The sequence below is a fragment of the Mchenga conophoros genome, linkage group LG17, assembly GCF_057382185.1.
Source record: "Mchenga conophoros isolate Kocher_MC1m ecotype Shallow Benthic linkage group LG17, M_conophoros_male_GT1.1, whole genome shotgun sequence".
NCBI classification, from domain to species: Eukaryota; Metazoa; Chordata; class Actinopteri; order Cichliformes; family Cichlidae; genus Mchenga; species Mchenga conophoros.
The window spans coordinates 16,777,831-16,794,248 of record NC_140542.1 but is presented as its reverse complement, the minus strand read 5'-3'; the positions used below and the strand labels follow the sequence as shown (position 1 = coordinate 16,794,248).

At 39.0% G+C, this 16,418-nt stretch overlaps 1 long non-coding RNA gene across 2 annotated transcripts in view; it reads right to left on the bottom strand.

Annotated features, from left to right (window-relative positions):
* The window catches only part of LOC146555261 (uncharacterized), a 31,087-nt gene that overhangs the window by 1,955 nt on the left and 12,714 nt on the right, over positions 1-16,418 (bottom strand). Inside the window, exons 5-10 of one of the 2 annotated variants that reach the window (XR_014889200.1) lie at positions 14,823-14,867; positions 11,779-14,561; positions 6,012-10,873; positions 3,817-3,861; positions 1,998-3,555; positions 785-840 (exon numbers count right to left, since the gene is read on the bottom strand). This is a non-coding gene — a long non-coding RNA (uncharacterized LOC146555261). Of the gene's footprint in view, positions 1-784; positions 3,556-3,816; positions 3,862-6,011; positions 10,874-11,778; positions 14,562-14,822; positions 14,868-16,418 lie in introns of both variants that reach the window. The other variant, XR_014889199.1, reaches the window with a different exon arrangement.

Here is a 16,418-nt window from a genome sequence, read left to right as displayed (position 1 = left end):
AAACAGAAAAAAAGATGGAACAGAAGGACAACAGGGAAAGCAGAAGCACCGACACACTGAAATCTTTTAGGGTCAAGCTCCAGAACTAGCCACAAATCCTGCTGGAAAGAACCTAAAAATACTTAAAAATACTTGCAGAGATCTAATGGAGCCGTTAACTCAAAAGCCTGGTGTCAGGCATGTTCTTTAATAAATAAGAAACGAGCTGATATGTTACAGACCCCAGTCTTTACGTAAAGAAAACGCTGACATTTAGAGCGGTCTCGCAGCAGATTTTAAAACAGTGACACTGATTTGTGGGGTTTTTGTGCACAGATTTGAACCTTTTTGTTTTATCCATGTCCTTGAACACAGCTTGTGACTTGGGCGCTTTCATATGTACCGATTCATTTAGGTTTGTGCACTGAGGCCAGATTTAGGTATTAAAAACGAGTCAGTCATAACACTTCTTACATTAGTTAAAAAGCTGAGCTTACACTAAACCAACATTTAAATTTCCCCTTGTGGGACTAATAAAGGTATATCATATCATATCATTACTACAGTATTGCTGCAACATTGTAAAGACAAAGATGACACACGGACCAGACATAAAACACTGAACACTTTTTAAAGAAGAGTCATTTAAGAATTCAACTGCTTGAACTATGTTATTTTAAAATTGACAGTAGAGCAGAAGTCACTGCATCATTTCATCATCAACACGAACCTGAAAAAAGCTGTCTGATATATAGATAAAATAATAACAAACAAACAAACATACAGATATCACTAAACAAAACACCTTATCTTGGTTTTCTAGGTGTTGCTGATGGTGACATAGGAAACTTCAGGATCCACCTAAACAATGAAGAGAAAAACATGCTGACTCCTCAGTAATATCCATCCACTTATCCTTTTCAGTGTCGCGGGGGGTGCTGGAGCCTATCCCAGCTGTCATAAGGCGAGAGGCGGGGTACACCCTGGACAGGTCGCCAGTCTGTCGCAGGGCCAACACACAGAGACAGACAACCATTCACGCTCACATTCACACCTATGGGCAATTTAGATTTTTCAATTCACCTATACCTTTAGACGTGCTTGTATGAATGGGTGAATGAGGCATGTTGTTTACAGTGCTTTGACTACTCTGGGAGAGTAGAAAATTGCTATATAAGAATCAGTCCATTTACCAATAAAAAAAACACTGCAAAACACACAAAACAAAATAGAAATAAGAAAAATGGTAACAGACATAGGAAAAAAAACGTAAATAGGAAAAACGAAAACAGAAATAGGAAAAAACAGATTTCCAAAAGCAAAGGGGAGTGTTTCTGGGGAGACAATAACCCGACGGACCAGTTGCAGGAACCCAAAACATGCTAGGTGTGTTTTATCATGACTCATATAATACTGATGATGAATTTTTAGGCTAATAGTTAGGCTAACACATATACCACTCATCTTTTCTTTCCTCACAAAACCGATAAATCCTCCACTTCTTTTAAGTGTCTCCCAGCGCAATTCTTAGCATATTTTGGTTCCTGCAACTGGTCCGTCAGGTTATTGTCTCCCCAGAAACACTTTGTGCTTTTGCAAATCTTTTTTTTTCCTATTTCCGCTGTCGTTTTTCCTCTTTTCGTTGTGTTTTGTGTGCTTTTGCAGCATTTTTCTTATTGCTGGTGTTGTCTTAAGTTGCAGTGGCCTCTCAGGGCCACCGTACAACACATGTTCTCCCCGTGTTTGCGTGGGTTCTCTCCGGGTACTCCGGCTTCCTCCCACCGTCCAAAGACATGCAGCTTGTGGGGATAGGTTAATTGGATAATCTAGATTGCCACTAGGTGTGAGTGTGAATGGTTGTCTGTGTCTCAATGTGTTAGCCCTGCGACAGACTGGCGACCTGTCCAGGGTGTACCCTGCCTCTCGCCCTATGACAGCTGGGATAGGCTCCAGCACCCCCCGCGACCCTGAAAAGGATAAGCGGAAGTGAATGGATGGATGGATGTTTCAAAACTCACAGGATTTTCACTCTTCTGCATTTTGTTTCCTGGAAAGACAAAAACAGTCAACTCTAACATTCATAGAACAACTTACAAATGTTGTATCTGTAAATGTTCTCACCTTTCATTCTTTTCCTTATGATGAGACACACAGCTCTTATCAGCAGTGCGACCAAACCAATAGCTCCATCGATGTACCACGAAACTAAAACTTTGATGGGGTTTTTTTTATCTTCACTAAACACTTTTTTGCTTTGTGTTTATTATTGTGCTACTGCAAGTATTTCATATATTAGTCAGTTGATTGTTACTGTAGGGCAGCTCTAGGACAATCCCTGATGTGATGTAGCTTGCTTTTATCCAGCAGATACGACATCTCATGAGGAGGTTCGAACCCTGTACCCTGACCTTCCCACTGACGCACAAAGTCTGCACATCCAGAAGCAGGCCCTTCTACGTGAACAACAGCACAACAGTTTCTATTTCTTTTAATATTAGAAGTCAGTTATTCATTAATGAATACAAATGGTGACTGAAGTTATTTAGACAGGACATTAAACAATAAACTTCCAATAAATTATGAACAATGTGTGACTGAATGTGTTCAGTGAAAGACTTTGAAAATATCGCAGCATAAAACCAGTGTAAAAGTATTCAGACTACTTTTGGGGGTATTTATTTGATGATGCAACCAGAAAATGTGCAGGTTGTGAGTTTAACATTTTCAACACTGGAGAAGAAGTACATGTACACAGACTAGCTAATGACAAACATTTTTTTTAAATTAACCTTTATTTAAACAGGTTGTTCATTTTTCTGAGCTTATCTGGTGTCTAGTTTTGGTGGCAGTAGCATAAGCAGAGAAGACCCAGACCTTACTCTCCCGAGCCAGCTCCTCCATTATTTGGGGGACACTGAGGCATTCTCTGCTGAGTGCTGTGATCTCCCCAACATGTCCTGGGTGTGTCCTGTCTGTCCTGGTGGGACATGCCTGGAACATCTCACCCAGGAGGCGCTCAAGAGGCACCCTTGTCAGATGCCTGAACCTCCTCAACTGGCTCGTTTAGATGTAGAGGAGTAGCAGTTAACTCATGCAAACCACATTTCTCCAGGCCAGTCCTAATCAGCTTACTCAGTATCACTAGATCCAATGCTGCTCCTCCAGCAGAGCACACAAAAGTAGGAGAGACCGGAGATGCCATGGCTTAGTTAGGAGACTGTTTGCTTCAAGGCCACTAGAAGGTGCTGCCATAAAACTACAATAAATGAATTGACCTTTTGACCTGCTCACACTCTTTTATGCAAAACCCTGCTGATGTTACGCACACACACACACATAAAGAGATTCTAGGTCTGACCAACCGTCTCCGCCGTGGGCAAAAAGATGACAGTCAATAAAATTCTAAAATTTTATTTATAAACACAATGAATAATAGTTAAAAGTCCAGTGTCCCATTTAGGTACAAAGTAAAAACACACAGTCCAAGGCCAGAGCCAGCTATGCCACAAAGCCAGTTGCACTCCACACGTTGTTCACTTCAACAGGGGTAGCAATTGTCCTCTGAGACCCACCACCCTGTAAGTAGAAAGCCAGTGATCACTCCATCCTCTGCAACTCAGCTACTTTCAGGCTACAGCATATAATAGGCCCTAGCCTGCACAGAGCGACAAAATAAGACAATTCACTATATAATTCACAGCCCATCCATCCCAAACATATCAGATCATTAGCGGTTTTGTCACATTACATACCTGCACTGAGAGACAAAATAAGACTAATGACGCTAAATTTAATTACGGGTCATGGACAGCCTTCATAAATGCTCATATTACTCACCCACACTGAATTCCAGCACAGGTTCATCTGGGTCCTGACTATTTCCTGCAAAATAACACAAACGTCATCAGAACATTAAGTCAGAGAAACAACATTTGGAGCTTTTGTACATGATAAATTATACTGCAGTAGTAAAACAAAGTCAAGCAGCAGTACATTTATTAAAATCACCTTCAGCTGTAATATTTAAACTGATTTAGTGTCAATTTAGATTATGTTTAGATTAAAATGAAACTAGTACCCTTGTAATGTCTTTTTAAATTAGAGGTAAATATTTGTATATTTTTTTACATAATATAATTATATTTACTGGATTTTCTCTCTATTGTAGTTTAGTATTATAGTTATTACTTGTTTTTTATTGACTTGTCTTGTTTTTACAATGATTTGCTTTGACTGCAGCCTTTAAAGAAAAGACTATCTGTTCAGTAACTATCCATCAGACTGGGTCCATGTTACCAGCCAAATGGGTAATAATTAAAGTAAGTTTTGAATTACGTATATTTGGGTGTTTAGGTGACACTTTTGCAAAAAAAAATATATATAATTAGGTTTAAAAGAACTAAACATGTATGTATTTAAAAACAATAAGTGTGTTAGAATTACTACAGCAACAGGTTGTAGCTCACTGTACTGTTTTTGAGCACAACTTTGGCGCTTTTGCCTCATTTTTAAATCAGTGATCCCAGTAGCACAGTCTAAGCAGAGACCTCAGTGCTTGGCAAACAATCAATAGAATCAATATAATTATTAAAAAGAAACAAAATAAATGCCAACCATATAAAAAACATAAACTTAAAGAAAAAACTAAACTTGATTTTATGTCTTTAGGCTATTGTTAACAGCAAGCATGAGGTTAGTGCATATGTATTATTATTGGAAAGATTACTGCAAAGAAAAAAAAAGTTGAACCAGGAGGGGGCGATATTGCTCTTCTTACAATGAGTTACATGCAGGCTATTACTTACCGTGTCACTCACATTTATTTCACAAATTAGCTGAACCCACTTAATTCGATTTAATTGTATTTATGCAGAGCTGAATCACAACAACATTCTCCTCGAGGTGGTATAGATTGTAAGGTAGAAAGTCTACAATTAAAAAGAAAAAACCTCAATACAGTGGGAAGGAACAACTCACTTTTAACAGGAAGCACCCTCTGGCAGAACCACGGTCAGGGAGCAAACTATCAAACTACGAGGTCTTTAAAATAAGATGATTATTCAAGACCTCATGTGTGATGGGAAGGATTCTGAATTTGATGCTGGACCCACAAATCATAAAAGAGAAACACTAACTCACACACACCAGAAAGTGCCAAGAATTATAATTATATGTAATTTAGTTTTGCGTTCCTTTATAATGCTTTCAACTATACAAATAAGACACTTGGGGGCGCCTGAGCCTTGTAGACACAACAAATATTGAACAAACCTCATGCGCCCTGTTGTTGACAAAACGATAAAAATGAATGTGTCTTATTTAGGTCATTTCTGTAGTTACAGAAAATCATTTGAATTCATTTTTCCTTAAATTATTTTAACCCTTATTTGATGCTATTGAAATTGGTCTGTTGCCTCAGGGCAACAACGGCAATAAGGGTTCCACAGTGTCACAGTTTTCTGCATATAGTCGATTAATAAATGTTGAGAAAACAACTAATCGATTCAATTTTTTTATTTGAACAAGTATCAAATTGATTTTCACAGAAGCGTTCAATGGAACAAATACATAAATGGTAAGCTGACTGCTTTTTATATAGGGTTTTTGTATTTTGCTCGTGCATTAAAAAGCGCTTTATACAACATGCCTCATTCACCTATTCACCCAAACATTATTACAAGCACCTTTTCTACAATTAAGCTAAACATGCATAAAATGTTAGCAGTGGAGATTTGGCACCTGAAAGGACCCCCTTTGATCCACTCCTAGTTTGAGTCTATTTACATTTAAATACTGATACTTCAATTTTGCCTTGGTTTGAGCTCCATAAAGCAGGCAAACCAGAATTAATCACAGAAGGCAAAAACACTGAAACTACGTTTTAAGCTGCGAGCCAAACAAACCAAAGGTAACCGTGTTTTGAAAAGAGCTATGAAGAGAAACAGACAGACTACTGTAATTTCTCAATAAAATGTCGCTTATTATCGCTCACTCTCAAGAACAAAAACGTGAGTAATTTTCCAGTAGCTCACCATATTTGGGATCTTCTAACATCCACACTTCATGTTTAAACGGTGGTGCGGAGGCGGTGTACCGTCGCAGGCCGGATGTAGCATTCAGCGCGGTGTGCCTTTTTTTCAGTTGCTAAGCAACAGATTTGTCCCGCCCCTTTCGTTATGACGAGCCGGGCCAGTCCTTTGACTGGTGACGTTACAATGAAACCGACCTTATATATAGACCTGGCTGTTCAGTTGAAACGCATTCACACAGCGGGACAGCAGCGCTTTAAACGTTCAAACACGGAGTTTAACACAAAACAACATTTTAGACATAAAAAACAAAAAAGTGAAATGGCAAGCTCAAACTGTAACACAATGACAAATGATGAAACAGTTCAGACCAATCGGGATAATTCTACAGTACATGCTTTGGTATCCCTCTTGGATAACTTGTTAAGTAGTTTTTCGAAAAAGCAGTTGGACGCGCTTACCTCAGGCTATCCGGATTGCTTCACCGCTAAGCGGCTTGCAGGTTTTTTAAAGGACGTAATGGACCTGTGTGCACAGTCACTAGCAGTATCACCACTGAGGTCTTCCCAGAACTCCCCTGTACATGAAAACTGTTCTGTCCACACCACCACTGGCAAAACGGTTTTGTCACCTGTGAAATTTTTGGACGATTCTGCTGAGCAGGAGTTTGATACAGCACAGAATATAGATGCTAACAGCCAAGAAACAGCTAACACAGAAGAACGCTGTCAAAATGCTGACCAACACAGTGCTGCAAAAGCAGAAAACAATCCAATTCCAGATCCCCAGCAGCAGAAATCCTGTGTTGAACATGAAGCCAGCATCCCACCGTTAACAAACATAAGTCAAACGGAGTCATATAAAAAGATACAGAATCACAGATCTTCTGTAGACTGTGAGCCACCTGAAAACACCTTAGACTTTGAAAGATGGTTAGAGACATTAATTCAGGCTGTGCTTTCAAAGCTTGGTAAACTTTTAAAGTGCCCTCATTCTCACCAAAAACGTTTGTTGGATCTACTCTTGGACAAATTCAAGGGGATGGATTTGCATTTAGACCGAAAAGTGCAGAATTATTTTGACTGCATTGCTAATGCCATTTTCACTGATATTTGTGACCAATTATATAATTGGTCACTAATATCATTGGAAATGGGGAGGAGTGGGGAGGAGGATTCAATGAATTTAATGGGAGAACCAATATTTAATATCATAACTACTTCAGTATTCCAAGAACACCTGTTGGCAGTAACAATTATCGATAGACTGGAATCATATGAAAAGAAAGAAAGATGCAGACTTTCAGTGGAAATCTTTGTGGAAGGACTGATTTCCCAGGTTGCAAAAACATCAGACACAGTCTTCAGCATTGAAAATGCTGAAGCTATCTCCAACCGGCTTACCATGAAAATCTGGACTGAAATCAGGGCAGAATACAACAAAATCCCCCCAGAGAAGTTCAAGAAACTCAGCGAGAGGGTTTTCAAATCCCTCTGTAAAAGATGGAAGCATGTAGCGGTTATTGTGACATCCTGGCAATTAAACGTCCAAGATCTTGATGAAGATATTGTTAAAACTTTCAAAAGAAAGATATTCCCAGAACCAAGTTGGATATCTAAGTGCTTTTCATCGGTGCGTGCATTTTTTGGGAGGTTTAAGGGAGGAAACAAAGTTTCCCCTTTATAGTGACATCGTGATATCAACAGCAAGATATTTTCTAAAACTCACTGGACACTTTAAATTAGCTAGTTTTACATTTAGATCAGATCAAGTCATTTTTGAAATCCCCAGGAATGGTCGCGGCAGATGGCCACCCCACCCTGAGCCTGGTTCTGTCGAAGGTTTCTTCCTCTTAAAAGGGAGTTTTTCCTTCCCACTGTCGCCTCGTGCTTGCTCAGAGGGGTTTGTTCTTTTGGGGTTTTCTTTTTAATACTGTAAGTTGTTACCTTACAGTGTGAAGCACCTTGAAAACACCATTGTTTCCTTTGGTGCTATACAGATTGAAGTGACTTGCACTGACAACATAACTAAGCTGGGACTTTAATTTAACATCAATAAAATTATAAAAATATTACATCTTGATTTCTGCTTGTTTTCATTGTCTGTGACTTAATGAATACAAATGTGTAATTTAACAGATTTTTTCTTTATGTTAGTCTGACCGGTGATTCCACGTTGGCCTTAGGTGTTGGCGCGGATACGCTGCAGCCCCTGAGCCATTAATGGCCCAGCACACTACAGTAAAAACAAAACAACAGCCATCTCTCCAACTAGGAAAGGAAAATAATAAACTGCCTCCTTGGAGGCAACCTGACTCAAAACAGTTGCAGTCCAACTCAGACCGACTGCAATCACTCTCAGGCAGATTGATGAAGATCTGCAAATAACTGTTGTCTAATTTATAAACGCAGACAGATTGCCAACACGTCTGTTTACAATAGAGGACTGTACTTACATGGTTGCAAACTGGTTGTTGTCTTGCTTATATGAAAACATTGCTTTGGAGCAATGAAACTCAAACACATTCATTTTTAAAATGCCTCAAAATGAAATTTTGAAATATTTGGCTTTATGCTTTGAAAGTGCCGTTGTGAGTGGGAGTGTGAAATCCTTACTTGATGTGTTCCCTTTGCCTTTACTGTTTTCAGTTTTATTTGTCATATGCAAGTTAGCACAGGGTCAACATTGCAATGAAATGTGTTTGACGAGCAGCAGTCACTCAGCAGCATGGTACAGTAGAAATATAATAAAATATAATAAAATAAAAAATAGAAAAATAGTAAAGAGCAAAATATTAGAGAGACGTGGTAAAAGAGAAAAGATGACTAAATATATATGTATCTATAAATATAAATATATGTACACTAGTGATTAAATAAGAAAATCTTGAAAAGAAATATGACGGGAGGCCAAATGGGATGTTGCACAGGAATGAGCAGCAGAAAATTACAGTATTACTCAGACTTTTAATAGTCATATTGTCAGTTTTGGCCGACGGTCATGGGTCACTTCCACTAAAATAGCACGAGACTGGAGTAAAATGTACTTTATTAATGAGAACACATGGTGATACAGCAAAGAATCCAACCCTTCTGAAAAGCAAATGGCTTCCTGTTATACTCTACCTGATTCAGGTGAGCATCTGGAATAGACCAAGTCTGGGGGTCAGCAAACCAAAGGAAAACAAAACCCTCCCCATAAGAAAACCACTACAATATAACCAAGATATAACACATCATAGACATATGAAGATTTGGAACAAGTCCTATAAATAATTCCATAACATATAAACTTCAGTCTCTTCTATATACATTAAAACAGCGGTCCCCAACCTTTTTTGCGCCACGGACCGGTTTATGCCCGACAATATTTTCACGGACCGGCCTTTAAGGTGTCACAGATAAATACAACAAAATAAAACTAGTACCGGTACCGGAAAAAAAGAAGATTTATTCATAACACACGTGAAAGACCCAGGAAAACAGAGTTAACGATAAAAACGATAACAAAATAACGATAAAAAACGATAAAAACTCTGAAAACCATACATTTCACACCCGAGCCTCATCTCTCGACCAAACGACGGTCCGTGGCCCAGCGGTTGGGGACCGCTGCATTAAAACACCTTAACCACACAGTTAGGTTTCAGCCCTCGCTGACTCAGAACAAAGTAAGACAATCAGAGTTCGATTGGTTTTTACTTGTGCAGGGGAAGCCTGGTCAGATTCTCAGAGTTGCAAGCTCTACACCCAAACTCAGACAACTCCAACTCCAGCCTTTTATTGAATGAAAACAGTTACACAACTGCCCATTGTAAACCCCATATGTTGTGTGGTAAAAGCTAAGGCACTGTGTGTGTGTGTGTGTATGTGTGTCTGTATACGTGACTTCCTGGTTACAAACGTTTTAACCGCATCTCTAGTCATAAAAGGGCATCTCCCCTCAACCTCGTATATGGCTTAACCTCTTTAACAGTCCACCATTTACATGGTGAGCCCATACTGTAAAGGGCAGGAAGTGAACATTCCTTACCAAATAAGGAAACCAGAATCTTACATAGATTGTGCCTGCAGTTGAAAACTATAGCTAGTAACATCCCCAACATCCTACATGTGGGGGAGGAACAGAAAAATATCTGAACATACAGTTCAAGACAAGGTCCAAGCACAATAATGACAACTTTTAACAAAATCACTCCAACACACACTCCCCTAGCCTGGCACATTGGTTTGCTCCAGGAGCTCATAAGCAGGTGATTGAGCTGCTTTTACTCTTTATAAAGTGAGTACTGTTAACACTTCTCTTTTTACATATACAACTAATTTAGGTTACAGACAAATGATTAAATGTGAACAGCTCTAACACGGGTTCTTTTCCTGACACAGGTAGGATGGCCAGTCCCCCTGTCTCTTCACCTTTCACGAGTCACTTAAATAACAACCCAAAAAACCTAATAAAGATCACAATCAACCAGTGTGTGTTTTTCTTCATTATGGTTTTTAAATACAAATCAGTCAGTCAATTAATAAAAATACAAGTAAGGGTAATGGAACCCCTGGTCTCCATTACACACATAAATACCATAAAGACACTAAGTCGTAGAGCTCTGAACTCCTTGCTTTTATGATATTTACACTTCTTCTTGGCCTTCTCCTTCACTCTGAGTCACTCCAGGATAAACGCATCAGCTCAGACATTCAATAATTAAAATATGTGTAGGTGACCGTTTGGCAGAAGACGATGTCGAGGCGGTACTGCAGTGACACGTCCGTGGCTATTGTCGGGGAGGTGTCCTGCATCAGCAGGAAGTCCATAGACTTCTTGGCTTTGTTGCTCATCATGGCTCTGTAGTCCGTGGGCGTGGCCTGCAAAAAGTGTAAATAAACCATCAGAGACCAAACACAATTATGCCTTCCAACCACTAGTTTAGACAACATCTTGCAAAGAGTGTGTATTTCAGAGTGCAGTTGTTTTTAAATTTGACAGAAACAGAAAAAAAGATGGAACAGAAGGACAACAGGGAAAGCAGAAGCACCGACACACTGAAATCTTTTAGGGTCAAGCTCCAGAACTAGCCACAAATCCTGCTGGAAAGAACCTAAAAATACTTAAAAATACTTGCAGAGATCTAATGGAGCCGTTAACTCAAAAGCCTGGTGTCAGGCATGTTCTTTAATAAATAAGAAACGAGCTGATATGTTACAGACCCCAGTCTTTACGTAAAGAAAACGCTGACATTTAGAGCGGTCTCGCAGCAGATTTTAAAACAGTGACACTGATTTGTGGGGTTTTTGTGCACAGATTTGAACCTTTTTGTTTTATCCATGTCCTTGAACACAGCTTGTGACTTGGGCGCTTTCATATGTACCGATTCATTTAGGTTTGTGCACTGAGGCCAGATTTAGGTATTAAAAACGAGTCAGTCATAACACTTCTTACATTAGTTAAAAAGCTGAGCTTACACTAAACCAACATTTAAATTTCCCCTTGTGGGACTAATAAAGGTATATCATATCATATCATTACTACAGTATTGCTGCAATATTGTAAAGACAAAGATGACACACGGACCAGACATAAAACACTGAACACTTTTTAAAGAAGAGTCATTTAAGAATTCAACTGCTTGAACTATGTTATTTTAAAATTGACAGTAGAGCAGAAGTCACTGCATCATTTCATCATCAACACGAACCTGAAAAAAGCTGTCTGATATATAGATAAAATAATAACAAACAAACAAACATACAGATATCACTAAACAAAACACCTTATCTTGGTTTTCTAGGTGTTGCTGATGGTGACATAGGAAACTTCAGGATCCACCTAAACAATGAAGAGAAAAACATGCTGACTCCTCAGTAATATCCATCCACTTATCCTTTTCAGTGTCGCGGGGGGTGCTGGAGCCTATCCCAGCTGTCATAAGGCGAGAGGCGGGGTACACCCTGGACAGGTCGCCAGTCTGTCGCAGGGCCAACACACAGAGACAGACAACCATTCACGCTCACATTCACTCCTGCATTCACACCTATGGGCAATTTAGATTTTTCAATTCACCTATACCTTTAGACGTGCTTGTATGAATGGGTGAATGAGGCATGTTGTTTACAGTGCTTTGACTACTCTGGGAGAGTAGAAAATTGCTATATAAGAATCAGTCCATTTACCAATAAAAAAAACACTGCAAAACACACAAAACAAAATAGAAATAAGAAAAATGGTAACAGACATAGGAAAAAAAACGTAAATAGGAAAAACGAAAACAGAAATAGGAAAAAACAGATTTCCAAAAGCAAAGGGGAGTGTTTCTGGGGAGACAATAACCCGACGGACCAGTTGCAGGAACCCAAAACATGCTAGGTGTGTTTTATCATGACTCATATAATACTGATGATGAATTTTTAGGCTAATAGTTAGGCTAACACATATACCACTCATCTTTTCTTTCCTCACAAAACCGATAAATCCTCCACTTCTTTTAAGTGTCTCCCAGCGCAATTCTTAGCATATTTTGGTTCCTGCAACTGGTCCGTCAGGTTATTGTCTCCCCAGAAACACTTTGTGCTTTTGCAAATCTTTTTTTTTCCTATTTCCGCTGTCGTTTTTCCTCTTTTCGTTGTGTTTTGTGTGCTTTTGCAGCATTTTTCTTATTGCTGGTGTTGTCTTAAGTTGCAGTGGCCTCTCAGGGCCACCGTACAACACATGTTCTCCCCGTGTTTGCGTGGGTTCTCTCCGGGTACTCCGGCTTCCTCCCACCGTCCAAAGACATGCAGCTTGTGGGGATAGGTTAATTGGATAATCTAGATTGCCACTAGGTGTGAGTGTGAATGGTTGTCTGTGTCTCAATGTGTTAGCCCTGCGACAGACTGGCGACCTGTCCAGGGTGTACCCTGCCTCTCGCCCTATGACAGCTGGGATAGGCTCCAGCACCCCCCGCGACCCTGAAAAGGATAAGCGGAAGTGAATGGATGGATGGATGTTTCAAAACTCACAGGATTTTCACTCTTCTGCATTTTGTTTCCTGGAAAGACAAAAACAGTCAACTCTAACATTCATAGAACAACTTACAAATGTTGTATCTGTAAATGTTCTCACCTTTCATTCTTTTCCTTATGATGAGACACACAGCTCTTATCAGCAGTGCGACCAAACCAATAGCTCCATCGATGTACCACGAAACTAAAACTTTGATGGGGTTTTTTTTATCTTCACTAAACACTTTTTTGCTTTGTGTTTATTATTGTGCTACTGCAAGTATTTCATATATTAGTCAGTTGATTGTTACTGTAGGGCAGCTCTAGGACAATCCCTGATGTGATGTAGCTTGCTTTTATCCAGCAGATACGACATCTCATGAGGAGGTTCGAACCCTGTACCCTGACCTTCCCACTGACGCACAAAGTCTGCACATCCAGAAGCAGGCCCTTCTACGTGAACAACAGCACAACAGTTTCTATTTCTTTTAATATTAGAAGTCAGTTATTCATTAATGAATACAAATGGTGACTGAAGTTATTTAGACAGGACATTAAACAATAAACTTCCAATAAATTATGAACAATGTGTGACTGAATGTGTTCAGTGAAAGACTTTGAAAATATCGCAGCATAAAACCAGTGTAAAAGTATTCAGACTACTTTTGGGGGTATTTATTTGATGATGCAACCAGAAAATGTGCAGGTTGTGAGTTTAACATTTTCAACACTGGAGAAGAAGTACATGTACACAGACTAGCTAATGACAAACATTTTTTTTAAATTAACCTTTATTTAAACAGGTTGTTCATTTTTCTGAGCTTATCTGGTGTCTAGTTTTGGTGGCAGTAGCATAAGCAGAGAAGACCCAGACCTTACTCTCCCGAGCCAGCTCCTCCATTATTTGGGGGACACTGAGGCATTCTCTGCTGAGTGCTGTGATCTCCCCAACATGTCCTGGGTGTGTCCTGTCTGTCCTGGTGGGACATGCCTGGAACATCTCACCCAGGAGGCGCTCAAGAGGCACCCTTGTCAGATGCCTGAACCTCCTCAACTGGCTCGTTTAGATGTAGAGGAGTAGCAGTTAACTCATGCAAACCACATTTCTCCACGCCAGTCCTAATCAGCTTACTCAGTATCACTAGATCCAATGCTGCTCCTCCAGCAGAGCACACAAAAGTAGGAGAGACCGGAGATGCCATGGCTTAGTTAGGAGACTGTTTGCTTCAAGGCCACTAGAAGGTGCTGCCATAAAACTACAATAAATGAATTGACCTTTTGACCTGCTCACACTCTTTTATGCAAAACCCTGCTGATGTTACGCACACACACACACATAAAGAGATTCTAGGTCTGACCAACCGTCTCCGCCGTGGGCAAAAAGATGACAGTCAATAAAATTCTAAAATTTTATTTATAAACACAATGAATAATAGTTAAAAGTCCAGTGTCCCATTTAGGTACAAAGTAAAAACACACAGTCCAAGGCCAGAGCCAGCTATGCCACAAAGCCAGTTGCACTCCACACGTTGTTCACTTCAACAGGGGTAGCAATTGTCCTCTGAGACCCACCACCCTGTAAGTAGAAAGCCAGTGATCACTCCATCCTCTGCAACTCAGCTACTTTCAGGCTACAGCATATAATAGGCCCTAGCCTGCACAGAGCGACAAAATAAGACAATTCACTATATAATTCACAGCCCATCCATCCCAAACATATCAGATCATTAGCGGTTTTGTCACATTACATACCTGCACTGAGAGACAAAATAAGACTAATGACGCTAAATTTAATTACGGGTCATGGACAGCCTTCATAAATGCTCATATTACTCACCCACACTGAATTCCAGCACAGGTTCATCTGGGTCCTGACTATTTCCTGCAAAATAACACAAACGTCATCAGAACATTAAGTCAGAGAAACAACATTTGGAGCTTTTGTACATGATAAATTATACTGCAGTAGTAAAACAAAGTCAAGCAGCAGTACATTTATTAAAATCACCTTCAGCTGTAATATTTAAACTGATTTAGTGTCAATTTAGATTATGTTTAGATTAAAATGAAACTAGTACCCTTGTAATGTCTTTTTAAATTAGAGGTAAATATTTGTATATTTTTTTACATAATATAATTATATTTACTGGATTTTCTCTCTATTGTAGTTTAGTATTATAGTTATTACTTGTTTTTTATTGACTTGTCTTGTTTTTACAATGATTTGCTTTGACTGCAGCCTTTAAAGAAAAGACTATCTGTTCAGTAACTATCCATCAGACTGGGTCCATGTTACCAGCCAAATGGGTAATAATTAAAGTAAGTTTTGAATTACGTATATTTGGGTGTTTAGGTGACACTTTTGCAAAAAAAAATATATATAATTAGGTTTAAAAGAACTAAACATGTATGTATTTAAAAACAATAAGTGTGTTAGAATTACTACAGCAACAGGTTGTAGCTCACTGTACTGTTTTTGAGCACAACTTTGGCGCTTTTGCCTCATTTTTAAATCAGTGATCCCAGTAGCACAGTCTAAGCAGAGACCTCAGTGCTTGGCAAACAATCAATAGAATCAATATAATTATTAAAAAGAAACAAAATAAATGCCAACCATATAAAAAACATAAACTTAAAGAAAAAACTAAACTTGATTTTATGTCTTTAGGCTATTGTTAACAGCAAGCATGAGGTTAGTGCATATGTATTATTATTGGAAAGATTACTGCAAAGAAAAAAAAAGTTGAACCAGGAGGGGGCGATATTGCTCTTCTTACAATGAGTTACATGCAGGCTATTACTTACCGTGTCACTCACATTTATTTCACAAATTAGCTGAACCCACTTAATTCGATTTAATTGTATTTATGCAGAGCTGAATCACAACAACATTCTCCTCGAGGTGGTATAGATTGTAAGGTAGAAAGTCTACAATTAAAAAGAAAAAACCTCAATACAGTGGGAAGGAACAACTCACTTTTAACAGGAAGCACCCTCTGGCAGAACCACGGTCAGGGAGCAAACTATCAAACTACGAGGTCTTTAAAATAAGATGATTATTCAAGACCTCATGTGTGATGGGAAGGATTCTGAATTTGATGCTGGACCCACAAATCATAAAAGAGAAACACTAACTCACACACACCAGAAAGTGCCAAGAATTATAATTATATGTAATTTAGTTTTGCGTTCCTTTATAATGCTTTCAACTATACAAATAAGACACTTGGGGGCGCCTGAGCCTTGTAGACACAACAAATATTGAACAAACCTCATGCGCCCTGTTGTTGACAAAACGATAAAAATGAATGTGTACTTCTGTCTTATTTAGGTCATTTCTGTAGTTACGGAAAATCATTTGAATTCATTTTTCCTTAAATTATTTTAACCCTTATTTGATGCTATTGAAATTGGTCTGTTGCCTCAGGGCAAC